The sequence below is a fragment of the Oncorhynchus tshawytscha genome, linkage group LG33 (assembly GCF_018296145.1).
Source record: "Oncorhynchus tshawytscha isolate Ot180627B linkage group LG33, Otsh_v2.0, whole genome shotgun sequence".
Taxonomy (NCBI): Eukaryota; Metazoa; Chordata; class Actinopteri; order Salmoniformes; family Salmonidae; genus Oncorhynchus; species Oncorhynchus tshawytscha.
The window spans coordinates 18,965,992-18,992,569 of record NC_056461.1 but is presented as its reverse complement, the minus strand read 5'-3'; the positions used below and the strand labels follow the sequence as shown (position 1 = coordinate 18,992,569).

At 43.3% G+C, this 26,578-nt stretch overlaps 1 protein-coding gene across 2 annotated transcripts in view; it reads left to right on the top strand.

Annotated features, from left to right (window-relative positions):
- LOC112230927 (breakpoint cluster region protein) overlaps positions 1 to 26,578 on the top strand; it is a 127,304-nt gene that overhangs the window by 2,535 nt on the left and 98,191 nt on the right. The window lies entirely within an intron of this gene.

Here is a 26,578-nt window from a genome sequence, read left to right as displayed (position 1 = left end):
CAGGTTTGACCTCTTGACTGAGACGACCCATAGAAACCAGACTAAGTGCCTGCACTGAGTGCTCTCTTCATTGCCTGTTCATTACACAGTCATCGAGCCACTAAGCCTTGTGAGACATGGGCTCCTCCTAAAAATAGCTGAACAATGAATTGTCAGCATTGTTTTCTTTTGTCTGTGTGAGCAGCTTTTCCCCTCATTCACTCTTCTCTCTCTGTGAATTTTGACACTCTTGTCTCCTCCCTCCCTGGTCTCGGAGCAGGTACGTTCGTTGTGAGGGCTATTAGAGGGCTACATGAGCCTCACAGAGTAGATGTGCATGCGTGTGTGTCTGTGAGCCGCAGCCAGCCAGGGGGGACAGAGAGTGCATCCTAAATGGCACCCTATTCCCTATGTAATGCACTACATTTGACCAGGGCTCATAGAACGCTAGTCAACAGTAGAGCACTGTATTAGGGAATAGGGTACCATTAGAAACAGGCAGAGAGAGGCTTCTGACTCAGCCCACGACTATTTCTGAAACCCAACTAGCTTTTTTTCTAGAAGCTTTTACTGGAGTCCTAGACAAAGAAAGCTATATTTTCCCCCTCTCTCCCAAGCAATCAGCTTCAGCTACCTGTTTGTAGCCTCGAGGCCCAGTTACTGCCCAGCTAACAGAGCAGGTTAGCCGTTTGGCTTGGAGCTAGAGGCGTGGGCGATAGGCTTGGCGCTAGCTGCAGCGTTGTCTCCTTCTGGCCCGGTGTCTCTGGGCTTTCTGCTGACGAAGTGAGTGGCGTTTTAGCGCCTGCCCTCCCGCCGCAGCCCTGGCGGAGCAGACAGAGCTGCGGGCCATTGGCAGCGGGCGCCCTTTACTGTGCCAGGATGAGCCCTGTGTGTGTGTGTGTGCAGAGAGGCAGATAAGACTGTCTTCTCTGATGGTGTGTGTGGGGGGGGGGGGCAGATGCACACTAACCACTGTACTTAGGGTGTGGTGCAAAATCTGGCTTGCCTACTACCTACTTAAACTGCATACTGTGTACTAATCGTACTACATACTATTTAGAATGTACTGTTTAGTAAAAACGAATACTGTAAGCAACAAATATGCATACATGGCTCCTCCTACTGAGAATTTATTGATTCCTGCCATTTCGTACCTAGTTATGAGCGATTAGTGCTTTTTGAGGTCGGTTCGGGTTTTAGTTCGATTACTAATAAATAATCACGGATTTCGGTTTTTATATATATATATATATTTTTATATATATATATATATATATATATATTTTATATGAAATGTTTTATGCATTTTGTGAGTTGAATGCTGTAACACAGAATAAAACAATTAATAAAAGTCCCATGATGGTAGTGACAACCCATTTACCGCTTATTAACAATAATTTATTCACATCACTTTACTTTAATTACTTTAATTTCAGTTGTTATGTATATTATATTTGTTTTATTTGATGACTTAATTTCATTCCAAGTCATCATCTCATCTCTATAGAGCTGCTGCCTATGTTGTCTGACAAAATCACTATATTAGTCGTTTTTCAAAGTACAGTGCATTCGGAAAGTTTTCCGACCTTATATATACAGGTGTGTGCCTTTCCAAATCATGTCCAATCAATTGAATGTACCACAGGTGGACCAATCAAGTTGTAGAAACATCTCAAGGATGATCAATAGAAACAGGATGCACCTGAGCTCAATTTCGAGTCTCATAGCAAAGGGTCTAAATACTTATGTAAATAAGGTATTTCAGTTTTTTTATTTTGTAGAAATGTCTTTCTTATTCTCAACTGACTTGCCTTGTTAAATACAAATGGGTATTAATGACAGAGCGGGGTCATTTACAGTGCCTTCAGAAAGTATTCACACCTCTTGACTTTTTTACATATTTTGTTGTGTTACAGCCTAAATTTAAAATGTATTATATTGAGTTGTTGTGTCACTCCCTACACACAATACCCCATAATGTCAAAGTGGAATTATGTTTTTAGATACTTTTACAAATGAATTAAAAGCGGAAATGTCTTGGATCAATAAGTATTCAACCCCTTTGTTATGGCAAGCCTAAATAAGTTCAGGAGTACACATTTGCTTAACAAGTCACAAAATAAGTTGCATGGACTCACTCTGTGTGCACTAAGTGTTTAACATGATTTTAAAATGACTACCTCATCACTGTACCCCTCACATAGAATTATCTGTAAGGTCACTCACTCAAGCAGTGAATTTTAAACACAGATTCAACCACAAAGACCAGGAAGGTATTCCAATGCCTTGCAAAGGGCACCTATTGGTAGATGGGTAAAAATTACTTTGAGTACGGTGAGGTTCTTAATTACACTTTGGTTGGTGTATCAATACAACCAGTCACTACAAAGATACAGGTGTCCTTCCTAACTCAGTTGCTGGAGAGGAAGGAAACCGCTCAGGGATTTTACCATGAGGCCAATGGTGACTTTGCAGTTACAGTTTAACCCAGTTACAGAGTTTAATGGCTGTGATAGGAGAAAACTGAGGATGGATCAACATTGTAGTTACTCCACAATACTATATTAATGATCGTATTAAGGCACAAGGCGAGAGCCACATGCAGACACAGGAGGCAGATGGTTGGAGTCTTACAATGTTTATTAATCCAAAGGGGTAGGCAAGAGTATGGTCGTGGACATGCAAAAAGGTCAAAACCAGATCAGAGTCCATGAGGTACAGAGTGGCAGACTGGCTCATGGTCAAGGCAGGCAGAATGGTCAGGCAGTCGGGTACAAAGTCCAGAAACAGGCAAGGGTCAAAACTGTGAGGACTAGAAAAAGGAGAATGCAAAAAGCAGGAGAACGGGAAAAATGCTGGTTGACTTGGAAACATACAAGACGAACTGGTACAGAGAGACAGGAAACACAGGGATAAATACACGGGGGAAAATAAGCGACACCTGGAGGGGGTGGAGACAATCACAAGGACAGGTGAAACAGATCAGGGCGTGACTAAAGTAAAACTGCAAAACATTTGGCTAAGAAATTAACTATATGTCCTCAATACAAAGCGTTATGTTTGGGGCAAATCCAACACATCACTGAGTAACACTCTTCATATTTTCAAGCATGGTGGTGGCTGCATCATGTTATGGGTATGCTTGTCATTGCCAAGGACTAGAGTGTTTTTTATGATAAAAATAAACAGAATAGAGCTAAGCCCAGACACAATCCTACAGGTAAAACTGGTTCAGTCTGTTTTCCAACAGACACTGGGAGACAAATTCACCTTTCAGCAGGACAATAACCTAAAACACAAGGCCAAATATACACTGGAGTTGCTTACCAAGACGACATTGAATGGCCTAGTTACAGTTTTGACTTAATCGTCTTGAAAATCTATGGCAAGACTTGAAAATGGCTGTCTAGCAATGATCAACAACCAACTTGACAGAGATTGAAAAATGTAAAAAATAATAATGTACAAATATTGTGCAATCTGGGTGTGCAACACTCTTAGAGACTTACCCAGAAAGACTCACAGCTGTAATCACTGCCAAAGGTAACATGTATTGACTCAGTGTTGTGAATACTTACAGTTGAAGTCGGAAGTTTACATACACCTTAGCCAGATAGATTTAAGCTCAGTTTTTCACAATTCCTGACATTTAATCCTAGTAAAAATTCCCTGTTTTACATCAGTTAGGATCACCACTTTATTTTAAAAATGTGAAATGTCAGAATAATAGTAGAAATAATTATTTATTTCAGCTTTTATTTATTTCATCACATTCCCAGTGGTCAGACGTTTACATACACTCAATTAGAATTTGGAAATTGCTCCCAAGGATGAACCAGACTTGTGAATGTCTACAAAAAAAAATGTTGAGGTCTTGGCAGATTTCTTTTGATTTTCCCATGATATCAAGCAAAGAGGCACTGTTTGAAGGTAGGCCTTGAAATACATTCACAGGTACACCTCCAATTGACTCAAATTATTATCAGATGCTTCTAAAGCCATTTTCCAATGTGTTTAAAGGCACAGGATCATACATAGTGTATGTAAACTTCTGACCCACTGGAATTGTGACACAGTGAATTATAAGTGAAATAATCTGTCTGTAAACAATTGTTGGAAAAATGACTTGTGTCATGCACAAAGTAGATGTCCTAACCGACTTGCCAAAGCTATAGTTTGTTCACAAGACATTTGTGGAGTGGTTGAAAAATGAGTTTTAATGACTCCAACCTAAGTGAATGTAAATTTCTGACTTCAACTGTATGTAAATTAGGAATTTATGTATTTCAATTTCAATAAATTAGCAAAAAAATAAATAAAATGTTTCCAATTTGTCATTATGGGGTATTGTGTGTAGATAGATGGGTGAGAAAACAAATCTGATATAATTCATTTTGAATTCAAGCTGTAAGTCAACAAAATGTGGAATAAGTCAAGGTGTATGAATAGTTTCTGAAGTCACTGTACAGTGCCACAGACGATGTCGGAGTTGCACTCATGTATTTGTGGGATAATCTGGATTTTAAAATGTATGGAATCTGTTTGATCAAGCTTCAGGGGATGGAGAATGGGAGATGTTTTCAGTTAGTGGTTGAACCGTCGTGAGTGAGGATGGTGATGAAAGTGATGAGGATGAGCAAAGAGGTGGAGGAGGAAAATGATGAGGGTCATGATTATGATGTGGAGGAAGGGGTTGATGGTGAAGATGATGAGTATGGCTGAGGCAGATTGCATGGCTGATTTGGGGTTTCTCACTTCACTGGTCAGGGATGGGGGTCTGTAGAGAGGCACAGATGGGACGAGCTCTCCCGTTGCGTAACAGAATACACACGCACAAACAAGCACACACAAACAAACACACACACACACATACTCTCACACATATCTTGGGGCTAATACGCTGTCAGCAATGTGTGTGTGTGATTGCGCGTCTGTGTGTTTGTGCCAAAGCGTACATGCATGTGTTGTGACCAGGTGCTGGATGCTGTTTGTTCGTACTGTAGCTAGCTGGGCTGTTTCTTCGTACTGTAGCTAGCTGGGCTGTTTCTTCGTACTGTATTTAGCTGGGCTGTTTGTTTGTACTGTAGCTAGCTGGGCTGTTTCTTCGTACTGTAGTTAGCTGGGCTGTTTGTTTGTACTGTAGCTAGCTGGGCTGTTTCTTCGTACTGTAGCTAGCTGGGCTGTTTCTTCGTACTGTAGTTAGCTGGGCTGTTTGTTTGTACTGTAGCTAGCTGGGCTGTTTCATCGTACTGTAGTTAGCTGGGCTGTTTGTTTACTGTAGCTACAGTGCCTTACGAAAGTATTCGGCCCCCTTGAACTTTGCGACCTTTTGCCACATTTCAGGCTTCAAACATAAAGATATAAAACTGTATTTTTTTGTGAAGAATCAACAACAAGTGGGACACAATCATGAAGTGGAACAACATTTATTGGATATTTCAAACTTTTTTAACAAATCAAAAACTGAAAAATTGGGCGTGCAAAATTATTCAGCCCCTTTACTTTCAGTGCAGCAAACTCTCTCCAGAAGTTCAGTGAGGATCTCTGAATGATCCAATGTTGACCTAAATGACTAATGATGATAAATACAATCCACCTGTGTGTAATCAAGTCTCCGTATAAATGCACCTGCACTGTGATAGTCTCAGAGGTCCGTTAAAAGCGCAGAGAGCATCATGAAGAACAAGGAACACACCAGGCAGGTCCGAGATACTGTTGTGAAGAAGTTTAAAGCCGGATTTGGATACAAAAAGATTTCCCAAGCTTTAAACATCCCAAGGAGCACTGTGCAAGCGATAATGTTGAAATGGAAGGAGTATCAGACCACTGTAAATCTACCAAGACCTGGCCGTCCCTCTAAACTTTCAGCTCATACAAGGAGAAGACTGATCAGAGATGCAGCCAAGAGGCCCATGATCACTCTGGATGAACTGCAGAGATCTACAGCTGAGGTGGGAGACTCTGTCCATAGGACAACAATCAGTCGTATATTGCACAAATCTGGCCTTTATGGAAGAGTGGCAAGAAGAAAGCCATTTCTTAAAGATATCCATAAAATGTGTTGTTTAAAGTTTGCCACAAGCCACCTGGGAGACACACCAAACATGTGGAAGAAGGTGCTCTGGTCAGATGAAACCAAAATTGAACTTTTTGGCAACAATGCAAAACGTTATGTTTGGCGTAAAAGCAACACAGCTCATCACTCTGAACACACCATCCCCACTGTCAAACATGGTGGTGGCAGCATCATGGTTTGGGCCTGCTTTTCTTCAGCAGGGACAGGGAAGATGGTTAAAATTGATGGGAAGATGGATGGAGCCAAATACAGGACCATTCTGGAAGAATGCTGGAAGAAAACCTGATGGAGTCTGCAAAAGACCTGAGACTGGGACGGAGATTTGTCTTCCAACAAGACAATGATCCAAAACATAAAGCAAAATCTACAATGGAATGGTTCATAAATAAACATATCCAGGTGTTAGAATGGCCAAGTCAAAGTCCAGACCTGAATCCAATCGAGAATCTGTGGAAAGAACTGAAAACTGCTGTTCACAAATGCTCTCCATCCAACCTCACTGAGCTCGAGCTGTTTTGCAAGGAGGAATGGGAAACAATTTCAGTCTCTCGATGTGCAAAACTGATAGAGACATACCCCAAGCGACTTACAGCTGTAATCGCAGCAAAAGGTGGCGCTACAATGTATTAACTTAAGGGGGCTGAATAATTTTGCACGCCCAATTTTTCAGTTTTTGATTTGTTAAAAAAGTTTGAAATATCCAATAAATGTCGTTCCACTTCATGATTGTGTCCCACTTGTTGTTGATTCTTCACAAAAAAATACAGTTTTATATCTTTATGTTTGAAGCCTGAAATGTGGCAAAAGGTCGCAAAGTTCAAGGGGGCCGAATACTTTCGCAAGGCACTGTAACTGGGCTGTTTGTTCGTACTGTAGCTAGCTGGGCTGTTTGTTCGTACTGTAATTAGCTGGGCTGTTTGTTTGTACTGTAGTTAGCTGGGCTGTTTGTTCGTACTGTAGTTAGCTGGGCTGTTTGTTCGTACCGTAGTTAGCTGGGCTGTTTGTTCGTACTGTAGTTAGCTGGGCTGTTTGTTTGTACTGTAATTAGCTGGGCTGTTTGTTCATACTGTAGTTAGCTGGGCTGTTTGTTCGTACTGTAGCTAACTGGGCTGTTTGTTTCGTACTGTAGCTAGCTGGGCTGTTTGTTCGTACTGTAGTTAGCTGGTCTCTTTGTTAGTACTGTAGTTAGCTGGTCTCTTTGTTAGTACTGTAGTTAGCTGGGCTGTTTGTTCGTACTGTAGTTAGCTGGGCTGTTTGTACGTAGCTGGGCTGTTTGTAGTTAGCTGGGCTGTTTGTTCGTACTGTAGCTAGCTGGGCTGTTTGTTCGTACTGTAGTTAGCTGGTGTCTTTGTTAGTACGGTTGTTAGTTGGGCTGTTTGTTCGTACTGTAGATAGCTGGGCTGTTTGTACGTACTGTAGTTAGCTGGGCTGTTTGTTCGTACTGTAGTTAGCTGGGTTGTTTGTTCGTACTGTAGTTAGCTGGGTTGTTTGTTCGTACCGTAGTTAGCTGGGCTGTTTCTTCGTACCGTAGTTAGCTGGGCTGTTTCTTCGTACCGTAGTTAGCTGGGCTGTTTCTTCGTACCGTAGTTAGCTGGGCTGTTTGTTCGTACTGTAGTTAGCTGGGTTGTTTGTTCGTACTGTAGTTAGCTGGGTTGTTTGTTCGTACCGTAGTTAGCTGGGCTGTTTCTTCGTACCGTAGTTAGCTGGGCTGTTTCTTCGTACCGTAGTTAGCTGGGCTGTTTCTTCGTACCGTAGTTAGCTGGGCTGTTTGTTCGTACCGTAGTTAGCTGGGCTGTTTCTTCGTACCGTAGTTAGCTGGGCTGTTTGTTCGTACCGTAATTAGCTGGGCTGTTTGTTCGTACCGTAGTTAGCTGGGCTGTTTGTTCGTACCGTAGTTAGCTGGGCTGTTTCTTCGTACCGTAGTTAGCTGGGCTGTTTCTTCGTACCGTAGTTAGCTGGGCTGTTTGTTCGTACCGTAGTTAGCTGGGCTGTTTGTTCGTACCGTAGTTAGCTGGGCTGTTTGTTCGTACCGTAGTTAGCTGGGCTGTTTCTTCGTACTGTAGTTAGCTGGGCTGTTTGTTTGTACTGTAGTTAGCTGGGCTGTTTGTTTGTACTGTAGTTAGCTGGGCTGTTTGTTCGTACTGTAGTTAGCTGGGCTGTTTGTTCGTACTGTAGTTAGCTGGGATGTTTCTTCGTCCTGTAGTTAGCTGGGCTGTTTGTTTGTACTGTAGTTAGCTGGGCTGTTTCTTCGTACCGTAGTTAGCTGGGCTGTTTCTTCGTACCGTAGTTAGCTGGGCTGTTTCTTCGTACCGTAGTTAGCTGGGCTGTTTGTTCGTACCGTAGTTAGCTGGGCTGTTTCTTCGTACTGTAGTTAGCTGGGCTGTTTGTTCATACTGTAGTTAGCTGGGCTGTTTGCTCATACTGTAGTTAGCTGGGCTGTTTGCTCATACTGTAGTTAGCTGGGCTGTTTGTTCATACTGTAGTTAGCTGGGCTGTTTGTTCATACTGTAGTTAGCTGGGCTGTTTGTTCGTACTGTAGCTAACTGGGTTGTTTGTTCGTACTGTAGCTAACTGGGCTGTTTGTTTCGTACTGTAGTTAGCTGGGCTGTTTGTTCGTACTGTAGTTAGCTGGGCTGTTTGTTCGTACTGTAGCTAGCTGGGCTGTTTGTTCGTACTGTAGCTAGCTGGGCTTTTTGATTCCTCCAATCCCAATGCTGGAGTGAGTGTTCACAGGGAAGTGTTCCTCTAGCAGAAGGCTTTTCTCCTAATGGCTGCTCTGGTTCTGGAGAGAGAAGGTACTGTCTCTATGGATGATTCAGGCCGTCTGCTAGCTAGGACTGCTCTCCTCCCTCTCTTCTTCCTCTCCTCCACTCCGTGATCTCTCTCTGCCCATGGTAGATGGTCTTGCTGTAAACAACAATAGTAATTGTTCGTTCATGTCCCTTTGGCCTATTGAAGTGGGTGTTGTTCAATCCAAGATGGCTGCTTCTTTCGAGTGAGAGAGAGGACAGCGAAAGAGAGGAAAGACAAAACATCTCCCTCTCAGTGCTCTCAAATACAAGTGTCATTCAATGGAGAAGTAACCAGGAGAAGCTTGGGCTGAAACGGAGCTTTGTCAGTGGAGCATCAGTAAAGCAGTGCCACTGAACAGATGATTGGATTGTTTACGTTCAGTTAGCTTTCTGACAGACCCACTTTGTCATGTACTACATGCATAGTCTGAAATAGACCTTCATCTCACTAGCCAAGAATGGAAGGATATTTTCTTCCACAGCGATTAACACTGAAAGGAAAGACTTACATTTCTGAAATATGGAACAGGAAAATTGGGACACACTGACGTAAACGTCGTCAAATGAGAGGGGACAGAGATAGCCACATGGAAACTTAAGACTGAGAGAAACATTTCAAGGTGAAAGCGGATGGAAGAGTTCAGGCGTGATTGAGAGAGTTCATAATCTTGGCCATAAGTAGGTGGGTTTTAAAAGGAGAGAAAGAGGGCTACTCAAATGTAAGGATTATTTTAGGCAGCCTATGTTGGGTTTGTCCAATTCAAATGATCCTCTTTGGTGTACTGATGGCCTCTTAAGCTTCATATCATTATCTCTATGACCTATTTCACATGGGTCGGGGGTGAGCTGTTAAAACCTACATATTGGATGGAATCGTTTAGGCAATCTTTCTCATTATTTAACATGTTTATTGCCAGAATATTAACCATCTTATTGCCATTTAGTCTATGTGTTAGCCTTATGTGTCAGGCTTTGTCATGTTTTTATTTTTTTATTTCACCTTTATTTAACCCGGTAGGCAAGTTGAGAACAAGTTCTCATTTACAATTGCGACCTGGCCATGATAAAGCAAAGCAGTTCGACACATACAACGACACAGAGTTACACATGGAGTAAAACAAACATACAGTCAATAATACAGTAGAAACAAGTCTATATACGATGTGAGCAAATGAGGTGTGATAAGGGAGGTAAAGGCAAAAAAAATGCCATGGTGGCAAAGTAAATACAATATAGCAAGTAAAACACTGGAATGGTAGATTTGCAGTGGAAGAATGTGCAAAGTAGAAATAAAAATAATGGGGTGAAAAGGAGCAAAATAAATAAATAAATAAAATAAATTCAGTAGGGAAAGAGGTAGTTGTTTGGGCTAAATTATAGGTGGGCTATGTACAGGTGCAGTAATCTGTGAGATGCTCTGACAGCTGGTGCTTAAAGCTAGTGAGGGAGATGTGTTTCCAGTTTCAGAGATTTTTGTAGTTCGTTCCAGTCATTGGCAGCAGAGAACTGGAAGGAGAGGCGGCCAAAGAAACAATTGGTTTTGGGGGTGACCAGAGAGATATACCTGCTGGAGCGCGTGCTACAGGTGGGTGATGCTATGGTGACCAGCGAGCTGAGATAAGGGGGGACTTTACCTAGCAGGGTCTTGTAGATGACATGGAGCCAGTGGGTTTGGCGACGAGTATGAAGCGAGGGCCAGCCAACGAGAGCGTACAGGTCGCAATGGTGAGTAGTATATGGGGCTTTGGTGACAAAACGGATGGCACTGTGATAGACTGCATCCAATTTGTTGAGTAGGGTATTGGAGGCTATTTTGTAAATGACATCGCCGAAGTCGAGGATTGGCAGGAGGGTATTACAAGGGTATGTTTGGCAGCATGAGTGAAGGATGCTTTGTTGTGAAATAGGAAGCCAATTCTAGATTTAACTTTGGATTGGAGATGTTTGATGTGAGTCTTGAAGGAGAGTTTACAGTCTAACCAGACACCTATTTATTTGTAGTTGTCCACGTATTCTAAGTCAGAACCGTCCAGAGTAGTGATGTTGGACAGGCGGGCAGGTGCAGGCAGCGATCGGTTGAAGAGCATGCATTTAGTTTCACTTGTATTTAAGAGCAATTGGAGGCCACGGAAGGAGAGTTGTATGGCATTGAAGCTTGCCTGGAGTGTTGTTAACATAGTGTCCAAAGAAGGGCCAGAAGTATACAGAATGGTGTTGTCTGCGTAGAGGTGGATCAGAGACTCACCAGCAACAAGAGCGACATCATTGATGTATACAGAGAAGAGAGTCGGTCCAAGAATTGAACCCTGTGGCACCCCCATAGAGACTGCCAGAGGTCCGGACAGCAGACCCTCTGATTTGACACACTGAACTCTATCAGAGAAGTAGTTGGTGAACCAGGCGAGGCAATAATTTGAGAAACCAAGGCTGTCGAGTCTGCCGATGAGGATGTGGTGATTGACAGAGTCGAAAGCCTTGGCCAGATCAATGAATAAGGCTGCACAGTAATGTTTCTTATCGATGGCGGTTAAGATATCGTTTAGGACCTTGTGCGTGACAGAGGTGCACCCATGACCAGCTCTGAAACCAGATTGCATAGCAGAGAGGGTATGGTGAGATTCTAAATGTTCGGTAATCTATTTGTTGACTTGGCTTTCGAAGACCTTTTGAAAGGCAGGGTAGGATAGATATAGGTCTATTGCAGCTTGGGTCAAGAGAGTCCCCCCCTTTGAAGAGGGGAATGACCGCAGCTGCTTTCCAATCTATGGGAATCTCAGACGACACGAAAGAGAGGTTGAACAGGCTAGTAATAGGGGTGGCAACAATTTCGGCAGATCATTTTTAGAAAGAAAGGGTCCAGATTGTCTAGCCCGGCTGATTTGTAGGGGTCCAGATTTTGTAGCTCTTTCAGAACATCAGCTGACTGGATTTGGGAGAAGGAGAAATGGGGAAGGCTTGGGCGAGTTGCTGTGGGGGGTGCAGTGCTGTTGACCGGGGTACGGGTAGCCAGGTGGAAAGCATGGCCAGCCGTAGAAAAATGCTTATTGAAATTCTCAATTATCATGGATTTATCAGTGGTGACAGTGTTTCCTATCTTCAGTGCAGTGGGCACCTGGGAGGAGGTGTTCTTATTCTCCATGGACTTTACAGTGTCCCAGAATGTTGATTTGTCTTAGTCCCGTCTAGAGACACTTTGAGAGCCAGTTGATTTCATTTCAATGTAGCCTGTGTACCTGTAAAAGAGGTGAGACAGCACATCACCCTTTAGGATGTATGGCTCTTTTGTTTGACTCCAGGGCAAGTTGTTTTATTTGCACTCCGATGATTCATTTGAAGGTCTGGGGAGGGGAATGCTGATCCAGGACCAGTGCATACTGCATATTTATGTTTTTTTCTTCTTTGAGGTTGGTTGTACCAAAATGGGCAGACCTGACCCAAGCTCAGCCTCAATAGACACTTTGTCCACCCCTCCCTCACCTCCCATGCCCGGGTCCTGCTAGGGTGTTTTTTTAGTCAGGCACACTCCTGGCCAGCCCCAGGGTTATTTCCACATAGGTCCAGAGTGAGTGTGTGTGTTCGGCTAGGGCCTAGGGTTGCAAAATTCCAGGAACTTTCCAGAAATCCAGATTGGAGGATTTCCAGAATAAATGGGTAATAATCCAACCAGGATTTCTGGAAAACAAGGGAATTTAAGAAAGGTTACCAACCTCTCTCTCTTGCTCTCTTTCTCTACCCCCCCCCCCTCTCTCTTCTCTGTCATATAATAAATATGTTAGTGGAGATGTGATGTTGGTAGAAGTGGGCCACTCCATGGTGCCAGGCTGTGGTGTGGTGACAGATAGAGGGGCTCTGTGTCCCATAGCAACCTCTCTGATTCCATCGTGACGATTTCATCAGCTCCATAGTGTGTGCGTGCGTGTTTCAAGTTTTAGTGTCATGTGCACAAGCTCTAAACCCAACGATTCAGTAATAAATATCAATGTAGTAAGAAAAATAACACGGTAGAACTTAAACACATGAGAAATAGAAATAAGAAGAGGACGAGAAAGTAAGCACACTATATACAGGGTCTGTTCCAATACCATATTTATAAAGTGCAGGGATACTGGATCGATAGAGGTAGTGAACCCTTTGGAATGACCTGGATTTCTGCATAAGTCTGACATAAAATTTGATCTGATCTTCATCTAAATCAAATATCATGACCAATTTATGCAGAAATCCAGGCAATTCTAAAGGGTTCACATACTTTTTCTTCCCACTGTATGTATAGGGGTAAGGTGACTAGACATCAGGATATATGGTAAACAGAGTAGCAGCAGCGTAAATTCATATTGTATTTGAGTGCATGTGTGTAGAGCCAGTATAAATGTGTGTGCGTGTTATGCGTGTGTTGGTGTGTCAGTGTGGATTCACAGAATCCTGTGAGTGTTCATTAACAGTGCAAAAAATACAAATAAATACAAGGGTGCATGTGCGTGCGTGTGTGTGTACACGGGCACCAAACACACTGACATGAAACACAATACCAGGCTTGTGAGAGATGAGCCATGTAGTGGTGTGTGTCAGGGGATTTTCCTTCCCAATGCAAATCCTGTATGATGAAGCCATCATCTGAAATTACAGGGGACTGTAGCAGCCCTAGTGTCCGTATGAATGTGACTGGGCTGCCAGGAGGGTTTCTGTGTGTGTGTGTGTGTGTGTGTGACTGCGTGTTTGGCTTGGGCAATATACCGGAGTATCTCAAAAAACCTACGTTATGATTTTCGATATCGTTTTGAGGGTTGGGCCCCCCCACGAGCCTCGTGGGGTCTGCGGGGCTTGTGTATAACTATAAGAAATCTAAGACGTGTCAAATAAATGATATCCAGCTCAGGGCTCCAGATATGCATGTGGTTTGCTAACTTGCTAGCTAAGTGGCTAGATGCCAAGATCAAGTTTCCTGGTTACAGCTGAGACATCAATCTCCTCCTGGAACAAGATCCTTGTTGCCTAAATTGTTTTGTGCGTCCCCCAGAAATGATTACCCCACCCCTTCCCCCAAAAATAACATTGAAATAGTGCCTCATTAATACCGTATACCCTGGGAGAGAAACGGTATGAAGGTATGAAAATCTGGATCATGCCAAACTCTACTGCGCGCGTGGGTGGACGATGGAGAGGAATGATTGGTTTAACAGGCATTTCTAAACAGTAACGCGGCCTCTGAGCATTACCCCCAGCCAACCCCACATACTACCGTGTGGCACAATGACCCCTTTTCCACACTGGATTAGTGTGTGTGAAACTGCCAGGGACTCTTAAAAGATTAGTTAAGCCTCCACTGTTGAGTGAGTCTGGCAGCGGAAGACTTAGTAACCACAGAAGGCGAACAGGGGCTGGAGTGAAACCAACAGGCCCATAGTGTAGGAGAGTAGAGGGGGTGGATGGAGGGAGGAATGAGAGGAGGAGGAGGAGGGGAGCGGATATCTCCACAGAGCCAGCTGGGTGAGGAGGCTGCTCTCTCTGTCTATATTACAGGGAACAAGGGGAAGAATCTCCCTCTCACTAATGTTAGTTAGTTAATTACTTAATAGAGCCCTGGGACTAGAGTTTATTAGCGGGAACTAGTTTACTGAGAGTTACAGAGTATTTCCCGCCAACACCCACTTCCGCTTCACAGGATAAATAACTGAGAGAAACTGGTGAATTACATAACAAATTATTTCTGTGAACCTCATGACCTGAAATTGAACTGTTAAATTATATTAAATCTGTCTTCTCTGCGGGCTTCTTTGCTCTGCTATCTGCGTGATCAATCATCAATGCTCAGGGTGGGGACAGACAGCGCATCTCATATGGAATGCAGTTCACAATGCATGTATCATCTCATCAGCTGGTAACTTTTTGTCTTGTGACATATTTGCTGCAGCGTAGTCTATGGTACAGTAATATTAGGACTAATATATCTGAATGCACGTTTAATTTACACATCTCCATCTGGCTTTATGGGGTCACCATATATATATTTTTTTAATTGCAGCTAGTTTTCAAAATGGTCTACACGACTGATTTTTTTTTAACTTGCCTAAAAGCTCAAGTCACTTCAATTCCCCCCCACCACTTCACAAAATGACATGAATTATTATCACTGGTATTGACAATGGAAGGCTGATGAGCAGTCAGCAAGTATTCAGAACCCTTGCCTATTTCCACATTTTGTTACTTTACAGCCATATTCTAACATGTATTAAATAGTCCCCCCCCCCTTATCACTCTATACACAATACCCCATAATGACAAAGCAAAAACATGGTTTTAGAAATGTTTTTAAAAAATTATGAAACTAAAATATCACATTTACATAAGTATTCAGACCCTTTACTCAGTACTTTGTTGAAGCACCATTGGCAGTGATTACAGCCTTCTTTGGTATGATGCTACAGTCTTGGCACACCTACAGTATATTTGGGGAGTTTCTCCCACTCTTCTCTGCAGATCTTCTCAAGCTCTGTCAAGTTGGAGGTGGAGCGTTGCTGCACAGCTATTTTCAGGTCTCTCCAGAGATGTTTGATTGGGTTCAAGTCTGGGCTCTGGCTGGGCCACTCAAGGACATTGAGACTTTACCCAAAGCCACTCCTGCGTTGTTTTGGCTGTGTGCTTAGGATCATTGTCCTGTTGGAAGGTGAACCTTTGCCCCACTCTGAGGTCCTGAGTGCTCTGGAGCAGGTTTTCATCAAGGGTCTTTCTGTATGCTCCATTCATCTTTCCCTCAATCCTGACAAGGCTCCCAGTCCCTGTCGCTTACAAACATCCCCACAGTATGATGCTGCCAACACCATGCTTCACCATAGGGATGGTGCCAGGTTTCCTCCAGACGTGATGGTTTGCATCCAGGCCAAAGTGTTCAATCTTGGTTTCATCAGACCAGAGAATCTTGTTTCTCATGGTCTGAGAGTCCTTTAGGTGCCTTTTGGCAAACTCCAAGAGGGCTGTCATGTTCCTTTTTACTGAAGAGTGGCTTCCATCTGGCCACTCTACCATAAAAGCCTGATTGGTGGAGTGCTGCAAAGCAGGTTGTCCTTCTGGAAGGTTCTACCATCTCCACAGAGGAACTGTGGAGCTCTGTCAGAGTGACCATCGTGTTCTTGGTCACCTCCTTGACCAAGGCCCTTCTCCCCCAATTGCTCAGTTTGGCAGGGCGGCCAGCTCTAGAAAGAGTCTTGGTGGTTCTAAACTTCTTCCATTTAAGAATGATGGAGGCCACTGTGTTTTTGGGGACCTTCAATGCTGCAGAATGTTTTTGTCATCCCCAGATCTATGCCTTGACACAGTCCTGTCTCGGAGCTCTACGGACAATTCCTTCGACCTCATGGCTTGGTTTTTGCTCTGACATGCACTCTCAACTGTGGGATCTTATATACACTACCGGTCAAAAGTTTTAGAACACCTACTCATTCAAGGGTTTTTCTTTATTAGATTATTTTCTACATTGTAGAATAATAGTGAAGACATCAAAACTATTAAATAACACATTTGGAATCATGTAGTAACCAAAAAAGTGTTAAACAAATCAAAATATATTTTATATTTGCAATTCTTCAAAATAGCCACCCTTTGCCTTGATGACAGCTTTGCACACTCTTGGCATTCTCTCAACCAGCTTCACCTGCAATGCTTTTTCGACTGTCTTGAAGGAGTTCCCACATTTGTTGAGCACTTGTTGGCTGCTTTTCCTTCACTCTGGGGTCCTACTTATCCCAAACCATCTCAATTGGGTTGAGGTCAGGTGATTGTGGAGGCCAGGTCATCTGATGCAGTATTCCATAACTCTCCTTCTTGGTCAAATAGCCTTTACACAGACTGGAGGTGTGTTGGGTCATTTTCCTGTTGAAAAACAAATGATAGTCCCACTAAGCACAAACCAGATGAGATGGCGTATTGCTGCAGAATGCTGTGGTAGCCATGCTGGTTAAGTGTCCCTTGAATTCTGAACCAGTTTTCTTCTAGGGTCTTGTCTCATTGCTGCAACTCCCGAATGGGCTTGGGAGGTGAAGGTTGAGTCATGCGTCCTCCGAAACCAAACCGCCCGCTTAACCCAGAAGCCAGCCGAACCAATGTGTTGGAGGAAACACCGTTCCACTGACGACCGAGGTCAGCCTGCAGGCGCCTGGCCCGCCACAAGGAGTTACTAGAGCCTGATGAGCCAAGTAAAGCCTCCCCATCCAAGCCCTCCCCTAACTTGGACGATGCTGGACCAATTCTGCGCCGCCCTATGGGACTCCCAGTCACGGCCAGTTGTGATACAGCCTGGGATTGAACCTAGGTCTGTAGTGACGCCTTTAGCACTGCGATGCAGTGCCTTAGACTGCTGCGCCACTCAGTCCTTGCCGATGACAAGCATACCCATAACATGATGCAGGCACCACCATGCTTGAAAATATTATGAGTGGTATGCAGTGATGGATTGTGTTGGATTTGCTGACTACCTCATCTCTGTACCCCACACACATACAATTTTCTGTAAGATCGCTCAGTTGAGCAGTGAATTTCAAACACAGATTCAAACACAAAGACCAGGGAGGTTTTCCAATGCCTCGCGAAGAAGGGCACCTATTGGTAGATGGGTAAAAATAAAAAGCAGACATTGAATATCCATTTGAGCATGGTGAAGTTATTAATTACACTTTGGATGGTGTATCAGTACACCCAGTCACTACAAAGATACAAGTGTCCTTCCTAACTGAGTTGCCGGAGAGGAAGGAAACCGCTCAGGGATTTCACCATGAGGCCAATGGTGACTTTAAAACCGTTAGAGTTTAATGGCTGTGATAAGAGAACTGAGGATGGATCAACAACATTTTACTTACTCCACAATACTGACCTAAATGACAGAGTGAAAAGAAGGAAGCCTTTACGGAATGAAAATATTCTAAAGGAATATTCTGTTTGCAACAAGACACTAAAGCAATACTGCAAAAAAATGGCAAAACAATTCAATTTTTGTCCTGAATACAATGTGTTACGTTTTGGGCATATCCAATACAACATATTACTGAGTACCACGCTCCATATTTTCAAGCATAGTGGTGGCTGCATCATGTTATGGATATGCTTGTTATTGTTAAGGACTGGTGAGTTTTTCAGGATAAAAAAATTAACAGAATGGAGCTAAGCACAGGTAAAATCCTAGGGAGATGACTGGGAGATGAATTCACCTTTCAACAGGACAATAACCTAAAACACAAAGCCAAATCTACACTGGAGTTGCTTACCAAGAAGGCAGTGAATGTTCCTGAGTGGCCGAGTTACAGTTTTGACTACTTGAAAATGGCAAGACCTGAAAATGGTTGTCTAGCAACAACCAATTTGACAGAGCTTGAAGAATTTTGAAAAGAATAATAGGCAAATATTGTACAATCCAGATGTGGAAAGCTCTTAGAGATTTACCCAGAAGACACAGCTGTAATCACTGCCAAAGGTGTATTCACTGTATTTGATTTTCAGTATATTTGCAAAAATGTCTAAATACATGTTTTTACTTTGTCATTATGGGGTATTGTGTGTGTATATGGGTTTAAAAAAATATATTCTTAACATTTTGAATTCAGGCTGTAACACAACAAATTGTGGAATAAGTCAAGGGGTATGAATCTGAAGACACTGTATATGTTTTCAAAATGCATACTGCCTCCAGCTCATTGCAAAGTGGTGTGTGACACACTGATGAAACCTGCATTTGAATGGTGAATGGGAAGCACGCTTCAATTACCCATTGAGAAATAAAAAAGTAGCTATTTTTAATCATGGCCCAAAAACAGTTTTTAACATGTGATTGCATTTTTAGAAAATTGTTGAGCAATGATTGGTCTTATAAAAGCTCTGTCTGACAGGCTCTGTATCGGTGTGCTCTGCGCGTGTGATAAATAAGATGCATAACGAATATATAGACACACGCAGCAATTTTATTTATCAGCTTTTCAACAACAACAAAAATGCGGCCAAAAACCTGGCTATTACCGGCTAATGCCGTGATTCAGACCCATAACCATTCAATCTTTGTGAAGAGAAGCAAAAGCCGTCTGCATCTTATTCTAGTCCTATGTTGTTCAAGCATCTCATAGCCATTACAATGATGAAGATAAGTACAACGAAATGTAGGGCTCATCTGACTCAGTTAGCATCGGACTCTCATTTTCATGCCGATCAAACCTCTAATCAAATCAACACATTTATTTTCTTTAGAATAACACTTCTAGGTTTGGTGGGAAATACCGGGTTATCTGGGATTATTCTCGGGGTGGAACATTTTGTAATAAAAAAACGATTTACTCCAGGTAAAAACTGAAATAGGAAAACAGACCCTTTGTTCTGGTTGAGCGAAAGCGTCATACAGACTTGAAGCACGGTGCTTGAAAGGAGTTGTTTTGTTCATAATATCACCCGTTGCTCTTGTAAATCCTGTCATTGTCAAACATGGCCTACAGCCTGTTTTTAGATGGTCAGGTTGTCTTATGCTGAAGCATACAGCTATAGTGTAGATTGGCTGGCTGGCTAGGCTGGGTGTAGCTGTGGGGCAGAGTGGTGGAGTGGCTCCAAGCTGTAGTCAGACCACCCCTGTGAGAGTCAAAATGCCTGACTTGCGGCCTGCGGTAGTTCTGGGCAGTGACCCCCAAACTAGGGAAGAGCAGCAGACGGAACTCACCCGCCCTGGACAGACGCCACAGCCCAATGGCTGGCTGACACACACATGCACATGCACGCACACACACACACACACGGTGCCAAGGATAGTCACCCTCTCTAAAGTGTTTCTGTGTGTTGTTTATGTCTGTGTGGCCGGGTGTGCTTGTATACGTATGTGTGTTTGCTTGTTTCCATGCCAAGTCTCAAACCACAAACTTCCCTCAGTTGCAACTATGATGACAGACAGCTCTTGTTAAAAAATGTAAAACATTTAAAAATCAGAAAATCCCTTTCATAAACTTGTCCATATTGTCGCTCTCTCTGGACAAAGCCCCAGACGCAGGCCTTGTCAGCTGCACAGTACAACAAATCTGTGTTAGCATCTATCACTATGCTCACCAGTTACCACAGGCCATAACTGCATCATTGCCTAGGTCAGCTCCATGGGTCGTTAATTACTGCCTGCTCCGTGGGACCGTTAGAGGGGGATGGGATGGGGAGGAGAGGACTAGTTTATGGGGTTACAGGACACGTAATGGGGGTGGTGGTGTAGACTAGAGATGGGAGGCTAACCTATATAGTCTGGTGCCACTTTCTGGATTATAGTCCCCTGTCTAAATCTGTCTAGTCATGCAAACACTCCACTTAATCCCTAATAACCCCCTCTAATCCCTGAATTCAAATGTAACAATCAGATTATCATTTGGTTCCTCATCTGACATAGCTCAGTGGTCTCATTATGGCTCTTTCACGCTGTCCTATATATTACAGTGTTCTTATGATCTGAGAATCAGACACATACCACCAGTGATCGAGTGGCCTGGGGGCGGTGGATGATATTCTTTTGGCACTGTTCTGGGGCCAGTTGTGTATAGTTAAACTTGATGGACGTGATCATAGGGCAGCATTTAAGCCACACCTACCTGCACACATCAACTTCAATCAGGGGCGGCAGGGTAGCCTAGTGGTTAGAGCGTTGGACTAGTAACCGGAAGGTTGCAAGTTCAAACCCCCGAGCTGACAAGGTACAAATCTGTTGTTCTGCCCCTGAACAGGCAGTTAACCCACTGTTCCTAGGCCGTCATTGAAAATAAGAATTTGTTCTTAACTGACTTGCCTGGTTAAATAAAGGTAAAATAAATAAAATCAGCCACAGAGGTAAAGGTAAAATAAATAAAATCAGCCACAGAGGACTTTGTGATTGGTAGTTAGCATATGTGTAGTTGACCATACAGTTTTAGATTGGCTGTTACCATAGAGAATGATAGAGGCCTCTAGTGGCCCATTTTGGCATAGGCAGCACTCTTGAGGGCTTCCACCATTTTAAAGTAGTCAGTTGGGTCAACTGGGTGGGGATTCCTATGGGTTATAGCCTCAATGGTGCCTCCCATGCTGTTACAGACACTATAATGGCACATATATAAAGATGAGTCCTCTATCTCTACTACTTGACTACACTTTGCAGTGTCTGTGAAATCAGCCGTAATTCACCCAGCCGCCGATGAAAAAATATTTTCCAGATTGCACTTTCTTGTTGTTTAATGAAGCGTTCTCTCTTCCGCCAGATTCTCCCCCACCTCTCCCAACAGCTGCTTTGAATTTGGCCTGCTCGTAGCCAATTACAGCTCCTGCACCTTTCCGAACCTCTCCCGTTTTTCCACGAAGCAAAGGGGAAAACCAGGATAGATCAAAGTCCCGGGCAGACCCTCAGAACCAATGGGGGTCTCCCTGTAATTGTCCAATAGGCTTTTCAGTGTGGTGGCAATAAAAATGTGGGGAATCAATGCCAAATGTCAGCAATGCCTGCAAGCCACCGCTGCCTTCTCTCTTGGTCTCGCCCTCCAACTATCAGAGCTTGCCAGCTATATGTCTGTAGTTGACACGCTTTCTATACAGGGTCGAAGGAGGAAATAGGTTTAGTTGACTTGAATGGAGTCAGCCCCAGTGGCTACACGGTCAGGGTTGACAGACAGTAGGGATGTAGATATGATAAAGGTTGAATGATGCTTTCACCTGTTTAGAGACAGTCCTGAAATCTCCTTTGCTCTGTGTTACGTTCCGCAACAAGAAACAGAATTGTCGCTCAAACAGGAGGGGGAGCTGGCAAAAAGTCTCTCGTAACTCTTCATTTCTGTTCCCATTCTGCCTAAAGTTCTACCTCTCGCAGCTGCATGTCTACGGTGTGTACTCTACCCTCTGTAGGAACCTTCCATCACCCTCCCTCTCTTGCAAGTGACAGGAAATATGGGTCCTAAAAGACACCCACCATCAGTGCCCACCAAATTTGCCCGAGAGAAGACAAATGAAAATAAACACCAACCGATAATATGGAGCGAACCAAATAGGGAGTTGGAAGAAAATGCTTTGTATTCACAAGCTAAAAGCGGGAGTGCTAAACAATGGTGAAGCTCCTCCAACATCTCTCAACTGCCAACTGGCCCTGCAGCTCCGAGACAGCAGCTGTGCCAGCACAGGTGAATACTAACGAGGCGACAGGTGCGACACATCCAGCCCGCCAATCAGTGCAAGCCCACACCCAAATAGAACCGACCTCGAAAAAGGCAAAAAACCCCGAAGCCTAAAACACCTGACGTAGTCTTTTCTTTCCCCAGGAAGAGAGGAGAGACATGGTTCTATGTGCCGTACTGTGGTTGGTTGGTATCCAGAAGGTTGGGGTCATAATAGGAATCAATGGAGTGAAAATGCTGTGAGCAAACTGTATCTATAGGATGCTTTACAGAGCCTCTTCCCTCCTATCAGATCAACTCCTCAAGCTAGTATACAAGTGTGTATACACACACACACAAACATGCACGCACACACTCAATTTCTCTCCCTCTGGCTCTTTGTTGTAGGATTGTGTTTGTGGAGGGAGGCCACTGTGTGCTCACTCAATAAATGACAGTTGCTAAGGGCTATGGGAGGGAGGAGGGGCAGGGTAACCCGACAGGGGTGAGCTTGGCTGTAAAAATAACACATTATCGAATTAATGAGGAAAATGGTTGCCTGCTAGCTGGGTGGAGTGGAGACATCCCTCTCTGATGAGCGGTTTGGGCCTGGATGGAAATGGCTGTGGAGTTGTGCTGTTTCAGACGTCTGTTTCCTCTAACATCGCTGGAACTGAGCCAGTCCCAGTGGGCTGGAGATGAGATGTGGGGAGAGACAGACGAGCTAGTTCTGATTTAACGCTCAGATGCTGGGAGGAATGGAGGTAGGAGGAGGAGAGGTTGCTCCTGCCCATAGTTAGCCTCAGCGAGCCAAATGCATCTCAGCAACTCAGGAGGGAGGAGAGAGACATTTGTTATAGAAGAGGCCAGATGTTTGGGCGTTTTCGACCCCCCTGCCCAATTCAATTCAAAGGGCTTTATTAGATAATATAATAAATAATAAACAAAAGTGAAATAAACAATCAAAAATAAACAGTAAACATTGCACTCACAAGAGTTCCAGAGGAATAGAGACATTTCAGATGTCATATTATGGCCATGTACAGTGTTGTAACGATGTGCAAATAGAACATAAATACATAAATATGGGTTGTATTTACAATGGTGTTTGTTCTTCACTGGTTGACCTTTTCTTGTGGCAACAGGTCACAAATCTTGCTGCTGTGATGGCACACTGTGGAATTTCACCCAGTAGATATGGGAGTTTATCAAAATTGGATTTGTTTTTTAATTCTTTGTTTGTCTGTGTAATCTGAGGGAAATATGTGTCTCTAATATGGTCATACATTGGGCAGGAGGTTAAGAAGTGCAGCTCAGTTTCCACCTCATTTTGTGGGCAGTGTGCACATAGCCTGTCTTTTCTTGTGAGCCAGGTCTGCCTTTCTCAATAGCAAGGCTATGCTCACTGAGTCTGTACATAGTCAAAGCTTTCCTTAATTTTGTCACAATGGTCAAGTATTCTTCTACTGTGTCTTCTGTGTACTCTCTGTTTAGGGCCAAATAGCATTCTAGTTTGCTCTGTTTTTTTGTTAATTCTTGGTTTAGATCTAATTGTGTTGCTGTCATGGGGCTCTGTGGGGTATGTTTGTGTTTGTGAACAGAGCCCCAGGACCAGCTTGCTTAGGGGACTGTTCTCCAGGTTCATCTCTCTGTAGGTTATGGAAGGTTTGGGAATCGCTTCCTTTTTAGGTGGTTGTAGAATTTAATCGCTCTTTTCTGGATTTTGATCATTTGTGGGTTTCTGCCTAATTCTGTTCTATATGTATTATTTGATGTTTTACGTTGTACACAGAGGATATTTGTGCAAAATTCTGCATGCAGAGTCTCAATTTGGTGTTTGTCCTGTTTTTGAATTCTTGGTTGGTGAGCGGACCCCAGACCTCACAACCATAAATGGCAATGGGTTCTATAACTGATTTACGTATTTTTAGCCAGATCCTAATTGGTATGTCGAATTTTATGTTCCTTTTGATGGCATAGAATGCCCTTCTTGCCTTGTCTCTCAGATCGGTCACAGCTTTGTGGAAGTTACCTGTGGCGCTGATGTTTAGGCTGAGGTATTTTTCAAATTTTTTCTGTGCTCTAGGGCAACGGTGTCTAGATGGAATTTGTATTTGTGGTCCTGGCAACTGGACCTTTTTTGGGACATCATTATTTTTGTTTTATTGAGATTTACTGTAAGGACCCAGGTCCGACAGAATCTGTGCAGAAGATCTTGGTGCTGCTGTAGGCCCTCCTTGGTTGGGGACAGAAGCACCAGATCATCAGCAAACAGTAGATATTTGACTTCAGATTCTAGTAGGGTGAGGCCGGGTGCCGCAGACTGTTATAATGCCCTTGCCAATTCATTGATATATATGAGTGGGCCTCAAGCTGCAGCCCTGTCTCACCCCACGGCTCTGTGGAAAGAAATGTGTGTGTTTTTAACCAGTTCAAACTGTTGTTTGTGTACGTGGATTTTAGAATGTCGTATGTTTTTCCACCAACAACGCTTTCCATCAATTTGTATAGCAGACCCTCATGCCAAATTGAGTCAAAGGCTTTTTTGAAATCATCAAAGCATGAGAGGACTTTGCCTTTGCCTTTGTTTTGGTTTGTTCGTTTGTCAATTAAGGTGTATTTTACGGTAATTTGGTTAAATGCCAATTTGACATTTGCTCAGTAAATTGTTTTCACTGAGGAAATGTACGAGTCTGCTGTTAATGATAATGCAGAGGATTTTCCCAAGGTTTCTGTTGACGCATATCCCACAGTAGTTATTGGGGTCGCATTTGTCTCCACTTTTGTGGATTGGGGTGGTCAGTCTTTGGTTCCAAATATTGGAGAAGATGCCAGAGATGTTAAAGAGTTTAAGTATAGCCGTTTAAGTTTAGCCAATTGAAATTTGTGGTCTATATATTTTATAATTAAGCAATAAGGCACGAGGAGGTGTGGTATATGGTCAATATACCACAGCTAAAGGCTGTTCTTAGCACAACACAACGCGGAGTGCCTGGATACAGCCCTTAGCCGTGGTATATTGGCCATATATCACAAACCCCCGAGGTGCCTTAATGCTATTTTAAACTGGTTACCATCGTAATTAGAGCAGTAAAAATATTTTTTTTGTCATACCCGTGGTATACGGTCTGATATACCAGGGCTGTCAGCCAATCAGCATTCAGGGCTCGAACCACCCGGTTTATATTTTCATTTAGTATACCATCAGGCCTTTTTGGGCTGGAAGGTTTGTATTTTATCCTGTAGTTCATTCTATGAAATTGGAGAATCCAGTATTCTGGTAGTCTTTAATAGTTGTTGTTTTTTAACTAAGATTTTTATTTGATCATTTATATGTTTTTGCTGTTTGTTCTTTGTTATAGAGCCAAAAAGATTGGAGAAGTGGTTTATCCACAAATCTCCATTTTGGAGAGTTAACACACTTGTTTGTTTATTGTGTTCCAATTTTCCCAGAAGTGGTTAGATTATATGGATTCTACAATTACATTGAGCTGATTTCTGACGTGCGGTTCCTTCTAGTGTATTTCTGTATTGTTTTAGTGATTCACCATAGTGAAGGCGTAGGTCTCTATGTTTTTGGTTGGATAGGTTTCTCAATTTCTTGCATTCCTCATCTAATTATTTTTCATTGTTGTCTCAGCTTCCAACCTAAGAAAATTAACGTGAAATATACTGTTTAGGTTTTCTACTGTCAAGTTTACAACTTCACTTTTACAGTGAAACTTTTTGTCCATGATGTTGTCAAAAAGGGATTGAATTTGTTGTTGTCCAATTGTTTTTTGATAGGTTTCTATTAGAGGTCGACCGATTAATCGGAATGGCCGATTAATTAATTAGGGCCGATTTCAAGTTTTCATAACAATCGGAAATCTGTATTTTTGGACACCGGTTTAGTTAGCATACCCTCTGAGTCTCTTACCTGTTTCACACCTGGTAGGTTGGTAGATGGGACTACCAGCTCTCTGTAATCTAGAGGGCAACCAGTGGGTCTGTAGCCTCTATACCATGTTTCTTGTAGGATGACAATGTCTGTATTTCCATTTTATTTGATGAAGTCTGCGTTCCTGGTCTTTAGACCAAATGCAGATGACCTCAGATCTTGTATATTCCAGGATGAGATAGTAAAAACGTTGTGTTCCATTGTGTCTAGTGTTGTTTTTGTGTGGTTTAGGCCCAGACCATCACAGTAGGTGTGAGCAGAGCATGTTGAGCATCTGATAAATACCTCTTAGGTTGCAGGATGGGGCTCAGGCGGGTGTATTCGTAGGGGTTGGGCCTGTTGCACTGCTCACGGCCTGGGCATATGTGTGACTCATGTTGAGGTCCTTGCTGCAGAGACGGGGGCAGAAGAGGCATAGGTCTAATCTGGGGGACCTATGTAGGGTGCGGCCAGGGTTTGTTTGGGAGGGGAGTCTCAGCTGGTTGGGGTGGGGATGTGGCTGGTGATGCTGTGGTCTGGGTGCAGGTCCTCTTGGCATGGGCTCTCTCAGGGCAGGTTCTTCGGGAGAGGGTCTCGCAGGTTTGGGAGTGTGTCTCGCTTGTCTGGGCGGGGTGTCCGTTGAGCTGTTGCTCCTGTGTGAGGTGCTGGGGCTGTGGTTGAGGGTGGCGTCCTTCAGGGT